This window comes from Poecilia mexicana, unplaced genomic scaffold (assembly GCF_051168715.1).
Source record: "Poecilia mexicana isolate PSO_F unplaced genomic scaffold, ASM5116871v1 scaffold_9, whole genome shotgun sequence".
Lineage (NCBI taxonomy): Eukaryota > Metazoa > Chordata > Actinopteri > Cyprinodontiformes > Poeciliidae > Poecilia > Poecilia mexicana.
Genome location: NW_028263378.1, coordinates 9,769,658 through 9,783,226, shown reverse-complemented (window position 1 = coordinate 9,783,226; position 13,569 = coordinate 9,769,658). Strand labels below are relative to the sequence as shown.

The 13,569-nt window shown below is 36.5% G+C and overlaps 1 protein-coding gene across 3 annotated transcripts in view; it reads left to right on the top strand.

Annotated features, from left to right (window-relative positions):
- The first annotated feature begins 2,162 nt into the window (after nucleotides 1–2,162).
- slc23a2 (solute carrier family 23 member 2) overlaps nucleotides 2,163–13,569 on the top strand; it is a 43,167-nt gene continuing 31,760 nt past the window's right edge. For all 3 annotated transcript variants that reach the window (XM_014967598.2, XM_014967597.2, XM_014967596.2), the window contains exon 1: nucleotides 2,163–2,427. The gene's annotated coding sequence lies outside the window, so the exon portion shown is untranslated. The remainder of the gene's footprint in view (nucleotides 2,428–13,569) is intronic.

Sequence of the window (13,569 nt, the reverse complement as noted above, 5' to 3'; positions counted from 1 at the left end):
CGAGGGAAACCTTAGAGGGAATTCTCCATCTTTATTTACAATGTAGAGGATTTTGAAGGTAGACGGTAAGCTACAGCTTCTGTTTCTCTGCGTGTTGTATTAGCTTTAGCTACCTTATTACTAAGCTTTATTTTTAGTTTTACTTTTTCGGTTCATCATCAGCTGTCATTTCTTTGCTGATTATCAGTTAAGAACATTGCTTTGGTTAGCATAATGCTAATTCTGCTCTGCACGAATTTAGCTACGATTTCTTTTTTTAAAATTGTAAATAATACTGATGATGTTGCTGCTGCATTTTTCGAGTTTATGCTGTTATTCTACTGTCACTGTTTGGTTGATAGTGTTTTCTGGGCATTCTGATTTGGTGTTGAACAAGGAAGAGCCGAAGTTTCTTTACAAACATTTGAGCTCCTGGGCTAATTTTTAGTTTGTAGCTGTGATTATTTCTTCCCATACCAGTGTATTTGAGTTTTTTAGGTAGGAAAACCTCTGCTGCTTGGTGTCTTTTAATTCTCTTCACTTTAAGTAGAAATTAGCTTGCTGTTTGTTCAGAGTTAAATTTCTAGGCAATCATACATTAGTTGGTATTTTTCACAGTTTTGAGTGTTAACCACTTAATTGTTGACACTGGTTTAATGATTAAATACAGCATATTTTGCAAGTTATTGAACAGACCTTTTAGCTAATTTAACCCTTTATGTTTGCTCAAGAAGATTGTTATGTTATTATGGCATTGTAGTTATTATTCTACCTCTCATTTGAATCCTCATACCGGAGCAAGGAAATCTTGCTCCGGTATGTGGAGCCCCACCACAACCTTTATTCACAAAAGCCCCACCACAACCTTTATTCACCAGCCTTCTTTATCAGGTTGTTGAGCCTTTTTCAGTCCCTGGTTCTAACGCTTTTATCCAAACAGATAAAGACAGAAGACATTAAACAGATAAACTGGAAAATGCTCAAAGCCAGTGTCTCTGTCTCCATTAAAGTAAGTTTAACATCAACATTGACAAATTGGTGCCTGTGAGAAAGAAGCTCCAAGACTGACAAGTCAATCAGATTGGATGCTGCTGGCAAAAGTCATGTTTGTTCCAGCAAACCAGACAATTTAAATGGAGTCCACTGTTCATCATCAGCCTTAAGAATGGCTCCAAACCTGGTGTGATTCCTCTAGAACTCGCTAAAGGACAATAATATAAATATTTGTGGGATTACTTTATATTTGAGCCAGTATTGTATAATTTTTCCCCTATGTGGATTAAAAGAAAAGAGAACAAGTAGGAGTCATACACACTATACTGGGAATACAAATCATTACAATCAGTTCATCCCAGAAAAGCCTCAAATTACTATATTTCTACTCGTGATGAGAATATGCAAATCTTTTTATGTCATTATAGATAGTTTCATCATCTTCTATTCTGACTTTGACTTGCCTAAAACAAAGAATCTGTATGTTTGCATTTAAAAAAAAACATTTATTTTACATGGATCTATTTATAAATGAAAATTTAGTTTTCATGATACAGTATATCCAAAACAAACAAAACAAACAATAGCTGCATTATTTGCAGCTATTGTTGCCATTTTGAACTCGTATGATATGCATGCCTCGATGAGTGTTTGCAGTCCTCATTCTATCATAATGAGCATAAAATGAAACAGACAGGTAAACCTAAACAGACGTAAAACCCCCGCAACATTGTGTGAAAGTAAGCAGCTCAAGACATGTGGCGACATTATTGCCCAGAAACACATTGATGTCCTCTGGATGCAGCTTGAGCCCTGTTATCAAACGTGGTTATGACACTGATGACTCAACCTAAAGTGTGCCTAATGGAAGCAGTTCAACCAACCACTAGGTGGCAGTGTGGCGGAATACATAACCTAAACCTACACCATGTGCGGACAAAAAGACCCACTGTGATTAGTGAAGGGTGCCATTGTTGGCTCTTGTAAAACTGCTTCCCAGCAGCAGGGAAAAAAGAAACGGCTTATGCAAGGAAGGTTATTATTTCATAAACTGTTCCAGGATCAATTTGACATCCTCATGGTGATGGAGGCTGTGTAGCGTCCCTGCTCTCCTGATTGGGTGAGTGTTGACTCGGAGGCGGGGCTAAAGACGTCACTTGAGTTATGTGAGCATGCGTAGTGACGTTCTTCAACCCCGTGGCTTTATGAAAGCCGATACAGGGGCAGTATCCGCACGTCCAAGAGGTGTTTCCGAGGTATTATATATAGTCAAGGAGCAGGAGCTGGTTTTGGAGGAGTCAGACTTACCTCATCGGGCTTTTTGTGATTGAGCTACTTCCCGACTGGTCGTCTCCCGCTCCTCCGCCAGCTACAACACAAGCCACGGGGACGAGCCAGCGGACGTAACGCTAGCCAAGAGGGGAAGTGGGCTCTGTCTTCTCTTTCATCGGGCAGGTGTGTACAAAAACGAGCCATTTTTAATCCTCTGTGACGGATTTACCATACCGGTGGATTTTAGTTAGCCTAATTTGACTAAAGTTCTCAGTTTTGGAAGCGGTTAGTTTTTTGTAACATCCGGTAACTCGTACCGGCTGCTGTTTAAAGATGTTAAGATCTATCCTCCGGCTTATGAGGACTCCGAGTACTTGCGTGACAGTGGGTCTCCACTGTGACCCAACAAATCAAGGCCCACGTGTTTAGCTCGTTCTTCAATCCATTCAATTAAAATTGGACTAATTACAAAGCGCCAAAGTAGTCTGGGGCCACTGTACATAAAATAAAACTGATCGTATGGAAATCTAGCTACGTTTAGTCCATTTAGGTAAACAGCTATGTTGATATTCAATCCAAAGAGTCAGTTTGAGTCCAGAAAAAGGTTCAGGGAATTATCTGAAAGTCATAGTGCATTACCAATGCAATGAGTCTTCACATCACTGCAATTTCTCATTCAGAGCAAGCACAAGGTGGCAGCGGAGAGGAACAACTTTCTATTAACAGGAGATGATAATCAACTATTTGCCTCAACTGGCCGGGGACTGAGAGGTCAGGAAAAGACACAGTAAAAGCGAATGAAGGACTTGGGTTGCTTTCCAAAACCCAGTAGTATGTACCATTACTACAGGTTAAGATTCCTTATAGAATAAAAACGCTGAAGTGACCTCCTGCTTGTAGAAATTATTCATTTACATCATATAACTGCACTACTACCGCTGTGAGTAGATCATAGAAAAATACCTGTATTTTGTCATTTGTCAAAGTGAGCCTGAAAAAGTATTAAAAAAAAAAAACATCCACCATGGTGGGAACGTGTCTCATGTTTAGTACAAAGTGTTCCATGTTATGACCAACACCCGAGAGAAGTGACACATCTTTAGAAAGGATAATGATGAATAGTTTTTATTCATTTATTTTTATTTCAGCTAACTTTGCTCTCAGTAATAGTTCCCAAACTTGTTGTAGAAAGATGTCATCTTAGGGGAATATCAGTCAGTTTTCAACTGCATTAAGTTCTCCACTTTGATTCAGGGTTTCTATGTATCCTCAAAAAGTACAGAATTATAAAACGTAGTCTTCAAAATTGTTTGGTTTTCCAATTTTTTTCTTTTTGTTGTAAGGTATGGAAATCTTATAAAGTTAAATAAATAGTGATTTTTATACTCATATATATAAAAAGTTATGAGGAAGACTCGAAAAATAAAGAATGTTGTTTAAACAACACACTTATCCACAATTCAAAAAAGCCTTTTTTGTACTCTGGACAACTTGGGTTCAGATGGACCTGAAGTTTCTAATCAGGGTCTTGAATACCAAAGTAAATTTCACAGATTTTCTTTTTATTCCTCCAAGTTTTAAAATGTAGTTGGTTTGTTGTGGTCCAACTGAGAAGAGCTAAATATTGTAATCATTGTTCAGTTGTTTGATTTGTGGAGCCTACGAATATAAAGGCTTGTTTTTCTTTCAAGTTACTCCAAAAATAAATGAATGAATACATTTTACATCTTAAAATAAGTTTGAAATGTTCATGCTAAAAATATGGAAGAACCCTATTAATTGTTGTTTACACCCTCTCAAATAGTTTTATTCTCTAAATTACAATTTGTTGTCCTCTCACTTATTTTTTTCTCCTGTTCTGTTATTAACATAGCTGGCACTCTGTGTTCAAGTTTTGGTCTTACTGGCAAAAGTGTTTGATTTACCAGAAATTAACAACTTTTTTTTTAACCAAATGTTTTTAACTGTTTTATGTACATCTAACCCAACAGTCAGCTGATTTGATACTTGAGGATACACTTAATTACACAACATAAATCAGAAATTGATTTTAGTCATGTATTTTGACGAATTTATTTGCACATTTAATGTTGTAAGCCAATTATCTGTTTGGTTTAAGGCATCATCAACAGTGTTGCTGTCTGAATAAAGGGGTGTTTGCAGGTTAAATAAATGACATTTATTGTAACCCCTAAAGAGGCAAAACATTCAATAAATATGACAGTTATTGAAAAAAACACAGATTGGAATAAATGTTTCAATTTTGGTCACAACTTCTTTGATTCAGCGTAAACTGAGTGACAAAAGCTGAAATTCAGGGATAACTTTAAGATGAAATTCAGGGATGTGTCCTACATGTTCTTTGTATAACTTTAAATGTTTTTTCAATGCTTCCTCAGATGAATTTGCTTGTTTTGACATATTCATAGTCATCTTGCAATGAGCTGGTGAAAAGATTAAGAGCTCCTCAGAGCGATGGAAAGCTACCATTTGTTTGATGGGTCTAAAGCATCTCAAACTGAAACTGTTCATATCTACAGAATAAAACTCCAAGTTGATACAAGAAATTAGACGGGATCATTTCCAAATGATTTTTTGAACTGGAAACGCTCTATAACACCCCATCTTTTATGCTGTTGCACAAATATAACAGTCAAAAAAATAAAACATTTCTTGATGGACTGATAAGCCTCAGCTAATGAGGGCGACTGATGCAGCCACAGGCAGCATAACATTAATGCAGTATCACAGAAAGTGTCTGGCTGACAAACCAACACAAATGTAACCTACTCTTGTCAAAGTCTAGATGATAATCACTTGCATAGCTTTGTATCCAGTGTGTATCAGCATTTTCATTTTGAGCTGCTTTTAAGTTAATAAAATCAGCCGCCACTGGGGATTCGCATCAATAACCATTACAGCGGCCTGAGTATTTATTAAGTTGCCTACAAAGTTGCGCATTATGCCATCTTCCAAGTAAACATAAGAGAACTAACACTGATAACTTCAGAAAATATCAGCTGTCCTTTGTGAAGAAAAGGAAGCTTTCATTTGTCTGGGCCGATTCCAGCATAATTAACTATCCCAACCAATTTTCTCTGAATAAACGATGATTCCTTTAGCCGTGGAGGCAGTTTAAATCTTTATCAGTAAATAGAATCCATTTTCTCTTTAGCTTTCCTCTGTTTTTCACAATAACTGATCCTGGAGGTGTATTTCACCTCGGAACTGTGGCTTATCTGTATGTTTTATGGATTCTTCAAGGTTTTAAGATACCGACCACTTTATTTTGACTCTATTTATTTAAAACAGTCTTTCAAAGCTAAGTAAACACATAAAATTATTTTTCTGATATTATTTTGATAAGGAAGATGTGGAAAACCAGCATGACTATTATATGACCTTAAAAGCTTACCAAACCATTAGGCTGTATTGTTTTTTTTATTCATGACGGCTTCCTGAAGACATTACCAATGTGGTGTGTGTGAAGTAACTGCGTGTGTTTATAATGTACATCAAGTGAACTTCCTGCTTTTTCCCTTTGTGTTCAGGGTCATTAAACCATGATAAGATATAGGAAGGCCATGGTAATGTTATTCTGTCACAGCTGTATTCAGTCCATGGTCAGTTAGAAATGATAATCTTGTAAATGTTTGTTAGTTCCTGCTACAATGGAGTGTATAAAAAATGCTTTCTTTCAAATGCATTACCATGATTAGCACATGTTGGAACATTTTATAAATTCTTATGTATTTTTAACATTTTTCTGTGCTGGAGAGAGATTTTTTTAAACATTTGAGGATGAAACTAGTTGTTTGGCATTCTGTGCTTTATGTTACAGCTGTCCTGACATTCTGGCTTTGAGTTATTTTTAACAAGACCACAAATGTTTAACTCTGACTATTCACATGCATACGTGTGGCCAGTGCTGTCATTGCAGTGAAGATGAGTGTTAGGTCTGGACTTCTTCCAGGATAAATAAACTTTGGCCATTTAACAAAGTTATACTTGAACCAAAGCCAAAGGTCAGAAGATCCATTTGTTAGCAAGTGTACTCACTCTAGCGTGGGATTTGACGTTGATCTAAAAATAGTCTTTATTTTCTTGCAAGAAACTAACTTTTCAGCAAAATATATTGATTTTTAAAAAGTACTAGTTCCATTGCCAGATTATTTTACTTATAACAAGACATTTTCCTATGTTTTCCCATGTGGCATTATGTATCAAGGTTTCCCCAAGAAAACTTGCTAAGCCCGGTGGTTGGGGTGCTTGGCAGTCGCCGTGTTTTGTCTTGGCCCGCCGTGTTTTTGAATTAAAATATGTTTAAAATTGAAAATATCACTTTGGAATTGGACGATTAATATCTGAACACCAACTATAAAATCTTAAATAATTTAAAATATAAAAAAAACAACAACAACAACTTAAATAAAAATAAGCAATGCTAAAGCTGCCTGGTGGGGGCACAAGTGAAGCCTGGTGGCCCGCCAGGCTTATAATACCCTGGGGAAAACCCTGTGTATCTAATAATCCAACACTCTAATGGGGTATCTCCACAAAAGAAAGCAATATGATTCCAATTTACATAACTCTTATTTTATTACTCAAATAAGAAATTTATACACATGCATAGTTTTACCTGGATGTGAATGGAAAAAGCATTATGAACTTCCATTGTCCTATCATCTTTAGCATATGTTTACTTCAGATCTTTTCATTGAGTCTGAGTAAGCAGATGACAGGCTTACAGGCCAGGTTAAGGTGAACTGGGTCACAGAAATGGATTCTTGATCCCGTTTTCTGTTGGCAGCATGTGACTAAGATTACACTGTACCACTGGGTCAGGCCCTGCCTTCACACTGTACAATGAAGGTGTGTGTGTGTGCGTGCGTGCGCAGGTGTAATATTACAACATGTTGCTCCTGATGAAGTAGCACACCTTAACTCTGAACTATGTTCTCATTTTTATGTTTTTTGTTGATAATCTGTTTAAATTTTCCCAGTAATACTGTAGATTTAGGGTTTTTTGAGCTCTTGGTTCTGCTGAGTGATGGAAGTAATTATGTAAAATGGGGATTAAACATTGAAAAGGCAGCAAAACACACCATACGATTCTTGCATAATGAAAACAGTGTGGATTAACCTATTTAATATATTTAACTGTGCAGCTTTAACAGTAGTTTGCTTCAAGACAGCATTATTAAAGCCATGTTTTTTTCTTACCATTCCTGCATTAATGATAAACCTCTATTTTTTTTATTACCTAGTTCATCTTAAACTAGCTAATGAAAGCTAGAAATCAGAATTGGGCAATTCTCTCTTGATTTGGCAGGGCAAATCCCCAAAAAATCTAATTTATTTTATCTTTTTGTACATACTTATGGCCCTTTGAAATTAGTTTTCTTTTCCATATCTCACTTTTTAAAATTTATTCTGAGTTTCACTGTTTTCATTTTAACTATATTTATTAAACCAAAAAGTGTGTAATTAGTAGGGATGTGCCGATCAGGTTTTTTCCTGCCGATACCGATACCGATCACCCATGAGGGCCGATTCACCGATACCGATCACATTATTATTATTATTATTATTTTTTTTTTTTTTTTTATCATAAACACTACCTGTTACATTATGTGGAAAAAGGAACCATGAATTCACCAGACAAAAACTTGTTTTTAATAACTTTTTTCAAGAAGAAAACTAAACAAAACAGGCTAAATAACGCAAAGAGCCAAAATAAAACCTCTCAACATTGCCAAAAAAAATTCAAGTATAAAACTTAACATTCAAAGGCAAAAACAGGTTCCATACAATAAACAATCCAGATTTACTGAATGAAAACTTCCTGATAGCAAGGTGGCTAGCTGATTACTGCTAGTTCTGATTGGCTGTTTCTGACTGAGCGGAGTAATTATGCAGAACAGGGAGGAGATCGATTATTTTTTCAGAGATTATCTGTCTCATGTTAGGACAGCAAAAGTTTTAAAATGTATGTAAAATTTATTTTTTTAGGTTAGATGCTGCAGCTTTAAACAGGTTCGGTGTGACAGTCACTACCAGGTGGAGCAGAAGCGAAGCTCTGTCTGTGAAATATTACTACCTGTAGCATAGCAGCGGTTCAACAGCGAGAGCAGAACCAGCGCCTTACATCGCAGCTCGAAGACTTAAATAATTTTGCGGGTTATTTGTTTAGCTTTCTGACCGTCATGCTAATCCGGGTGAGTGTTTGTAGCTGTGCGCTGCTTTACCTGCTGTCTGATCCTCCGTATGTCTTTTTTACTGCAGTGAGCCTCGATGTAGCCAAACTCCGTCAAGTATGGCACTGTTTTTATGTCGTATTAGCTTCCTTGTGTTGATGCATTTTGACCTGCTTCACCCCACGTGCTTCAGTTTTCCGCCGCAACAGGCAAACTTCCCCATTCACTCAGTGCGTTATAGTTCCACATCGCTTAGGATTTGTTGCTGCGCGTTTGCGCAGAGTGAAGGAAAGAGGAGACCAGCTGCACAGGCAGGCTGCGAAATGAGATGAAAGGTATCGGCAACAAGAGCCAATGATCACCGATCATGCACTTTTTCACGAAAATCGGCCCGATTGTGATCGGTGACCGATCGATCGGCACACCTCTAGTAATTAGAGTGATTAAAATCAATAGCCAAGGAAGACTTTGTTCTGGTTTCATAAATACAACAATGGTTCAACAGACCACTGAATGATTTTACAAGGTCTTAAAATGCTTTTAAAGAATTCAAAACAAAGAATCTAATGTTTTTCACATTTTATTAAAGAAAATATGTCACGAAAACCTTCAGTCAAATCTTGCTCAAACTTCCAGAACCGCACAGCCTTCTGGGGGCTGTAGGCAGAGGAACAATTTTAGCTGCTCAACCTCTCACTGAGGTTGAGCAGCTAACCTCAGTGAGGTTAGCTCAGCTGACTACCTAGTCAGCTGAACTGACTAGGTAGTCAGTTCAGCTACTGACTACCTAGTCAGTAGCTGACTGAACCTATCGAGTCAGCTACTGACTAGGTTCAGTCAGTAGCTGACTGAACCTATCGAGTCAGCTACTGACTAGGTTCAGTCAGTAGCTGACTGAACCTATCGAGTCAGCTACGATAGGTTCACGACATCAAGTTACTCACTCACTCTTTGATTACTTTTGCCATCGCTGAGGTTTTTTCAAGCTTCTCCTTATCAAGTAGTGACAAGTATGGGAACTACAGTCATCAAACTAAATGGTCATTTTTTTTGCCAAAATTTATTTTTCTTTTCTTTTCTGCCAAAATCCCTTTTGCCACACAATAAAAGGCATTATTTTTGGAAGGTGATGATTTCTATGTGTGTTAATGTGACTGAAACAGCCTCAGGCATTTATTTGACAGATTCTCACATGTCCTAACCAACAAACCAATCTATCTGGAAATGCGGCTGAAAGAAAAAAAAACAGTTTTTATGTTTACAGTTGTGTTTGTTCCAACTTCCAATAAATCAAAGTAAAATTACAGGGATTGCTGACCACACATATTGGACATATCCTGGATTTACAAACAGTCCATCTGAGGGAGACTTTGAATTATTTTTCCCTGTCTTGAATCGTTTTGTTAACGAGGCCTTGATCTAGATTTGGTGAATGGAAGCGCCAAAATCCAGCAAACTTAATTTCAATGTTGAGGGTATTCGCTGACCTCATTTAGACGCAAGTCGGTGTTAAGTCCATTAGCCCTGGTTTAAACAGATATATTTAGTCTAGGTGTAGATCACATTTAAACCAAACGGTTTTGCCAACACAAGCTAGTAGCTGTATTTCATATCCACTCAAACATTTCGCTGTTTATAAAGAATACAGAATTAGCATATTAGAAAATGCTAGAAATCACAAATGATAGCTTAATGACAGTTTCAGTCGACTAATTTTATTCTGTTCAGAGGTAAATGTGTGCAGAAAAAAACTAATATTTCTGTTGGGGAATACTAGAAATGGTGTTGAATAAAGACAAATTTAAAGATTTCACCCGGAAAACAATATGCTTTTTAAATAAGATTAAATAGAAAAGCAAAGCACTAATTTATGAATTAATTTATTGAAAGAAATGACTAAAACTAAACCAAATAAAGCAATAAAATGCCAATAACTTGTAATTGAACATGGTTCCTTTTTTGAATGAACCGTGTCTACTTTTATCGGTGGAATAATAAAAAACCGCTGGTCATTTTAGACACCCGTGTTTTAATCTTGATGTAGGATAGTATACATATTTAGTCATATTTGCTACTAAATGTTCACTGGGATGGTTACGAACAGGACGGAGCAGAGTCAGAATTGTTTATTTTTTGGACTTGCTGAAATTGACTCATTGACGAAGATTCTTAACAAAAATCACGTCCTTTTGTTCGCAGAAGTGCCGAACTCGACACCAGGCCCGGGTCGGACTATGAGCTCTGTGCAAAGTGTTGCATGATTGGTCAGAAGTTTGTTGCTGTATTTTATGGACTTAGACAGCAACGTTGCCATTTCAGCTACGTCCAATATCCAGTTTGTATCCGTAGGAGACTTGAATACTTTTTGAGGAACGTGTCGACTGTTCGGCTTTGGATAAAGTATGTGGGAGCCTTCAGTTGAAGACAAAACCATGGCATATCTTTTATAAGTCGATGTTTAAATGTGGATTACAAAATGGGGAGATATAGCAATCGGAGGCTGATGCCCCTGAGTTCAGTTATGTTTGCTCAGTTTTTGGCTCAGAAACATTTCCTCTAAACCTTCAGCACGTCTGACATTTTACAAAATGAGGTCATTTGATGTTGTAAAAGGAACTGGAGCAAAGCAGTGGCCTACTTTGTATCGAAGTTATCAAGATTTAATCAGCAGGCTGACAGATGATGAATGAACCGGTAGCAGCATGCCAAGAGGGTTACTAATTGACTTGCTCTGTCTGTGAACGAGAAGCAGATCACGTGAACCGTTTCTGATTCCGTACCCTGAATAAAAGGTTTTGCACCTATGATACCTATTTTTCAAGCTAATGTCAAGTATGACTTTATCTTCCAAATAATTTCATTTTCCATCAGTAGGTGTCGGCAATTTGTTCAAATCAAATGGAAAAATACTTGAATTTACTAATGTAGTAAAACTATGGAGCCTATAGTAACGCAAAAGGTTACAAATAGGTTTCTGCTTCCAGAATCTTCTGGCCTTTAACTTAAGGACTGGAGTGATTAAAAAGTAAAGTTTGGAATAGTTTAATATTTTCTGTAAATCTTTTACTTTTTTTGAAAGATGTTATTCATCAGGAAGGCAGTTTCAGCTTTAGGTTTTGATTCTGCTTTGCTAATTCTGGTATCATTGAGCTTTTTGAGCAACTTCACCCACTGATAGTTTTCACTTTTTGATAGTGTTGTTTTTATCTCATCTTTAACACCTCATTTGTTGTTATCTGCCCTGTCCCTTATTGCACCACCACACCTCATGTCACGAAGAAAACATCTCCTTTGGGGTTTTCCCTGGTTTCAGTCTGAAATATCTCCGTGACACCACAGTTCAAATCGGCTGTGAGTTTCGGTCAGTGTATCCCAGTGTGAGTCATCTTCTGACTCACACAACAGATTGAGAAGCTTTATTTTACTGATTTAGCTACAGTAGTTTCTTTTAAATAATAAATATACTTTAGCCATTTATTTAAAGCCAGTTTGATTTCAGTGAAGACCTCATACATGTTTATTCCTGACCGCAAACCTTTATTTTTATTAATAGGTAGATGGGTAGAGCAGGGCAATTCAAAATTATTTTTAATGTTTCTGTTTACATTGTTGTTAAACAACAAAAAAAATCAAATGATGTAAGATTTGTTTATCCAAATTCAGTTTATTTTACTCTATTTTAGTCCAGTAGAGTCCATCATACAGTTAAATTAGATTGTGATTAATTTTATTTTAGTAAATTTACAACATTACAAAACAAGAATGCAAAATAAAATACTATTTTACAAACCAGTAACTTACAAAAAAGAAATGGTTGAACCCGAGGCTTATTCTTGCCTACATACTCCAGTTTAATCCAAATTATAATATAAAACTGGGAAATTCAGTGGATTTTGTTAAGCCAATTGATAGTTTCCAGTCGTTGGCTTTGCAGCAATCCCTTTTGGAGCCAACATGTGGCAACTGTTGACATAGCCTCCATGCAGAGTATTGATGTTTTCAGTATTTCGGTGGCGTGTTCGTCACATGATGTTTCTTCAGTGTCAGTGCTGGTATAGTTAGATAAAGGCTGTGACACTCTGATTAAATGTCCTCTGGGAGTAATTACTAATAATATTTTGCTGTATTATAGGTGCTTATAAATATGCTTATTAAGATTAAATGTAGTTACTTTTACCTTTTATCAGTTTGCATTTTTGAATTAAAGTTAAAATTTTGTACTGAATTTGACTGCATAAATTATATATTACTTTTGCTAGTCTTATCAAAGAAAAAGTGTATAAAACGGTAGGCATTCAAATACTATGGTGGCCCAGAAGGGCCAACAAAATGCGACAGAAGATGTTGGACTAAAACTAAATGCGTGCTAAAGTGGAAGTTATGCTAGTAGTTGTGGCATAATTTCTAATTTAGTTTTAGCATCACTTCTGCTGTGGCTTTTGCATTTTGTTGACCCTTCTGGGCCACCATAAAATACTGTTTTATACGCTCATATCAATGTCAGTAGTCAAGGCCAATCAAAACAGACCCCATTCTGCTGCTGTTAGTGAATTAGTTATTGGTAAATATTTTAATAGAATTATTTTCATCTTGAAGTTTATCTACTATGAAATCTGATGTTCTGCATGGCTGCAGTGTGATCTGGGCTATTTTCTGCAAAGGTTATGATATTTAATAAATGTTCCCTCTTGGGTTTTTTTATGTCTTGAGGAAAAAAAAAAAGGTATTAGTTTATTTGATAATGTAGCTTATGGCTCATTGATTTTGAATGACAAAAATGAGCCAGTGTAGACCTTTAGCACAAATCTAATCCATTATTTTTAGAGATCTCAGGCTGATTATTGCAGAGCGCTAACCCAGTTTTATAGCTTTGTGTGCCAGGACACAAGCTGTTTTTAGCTCTTGAAAGTGTTGCAACATAGTACAATTGAAGCATTTTATACTATGACCCACTTTTTGCAGTTTCATAACTTTATTTGCTATAAAAACTACAGTGCGTCTCCTATGATGCAGGGAAAGCAAATGTAGATTGAATGAAAGGCCTTTCTGCTGTTACTTTCCAAACAAATGAAACTGGTTGCCTGACTGAGCTGCAGTGAGTCTGATCTCACGTTGGCTTAAAGGATTT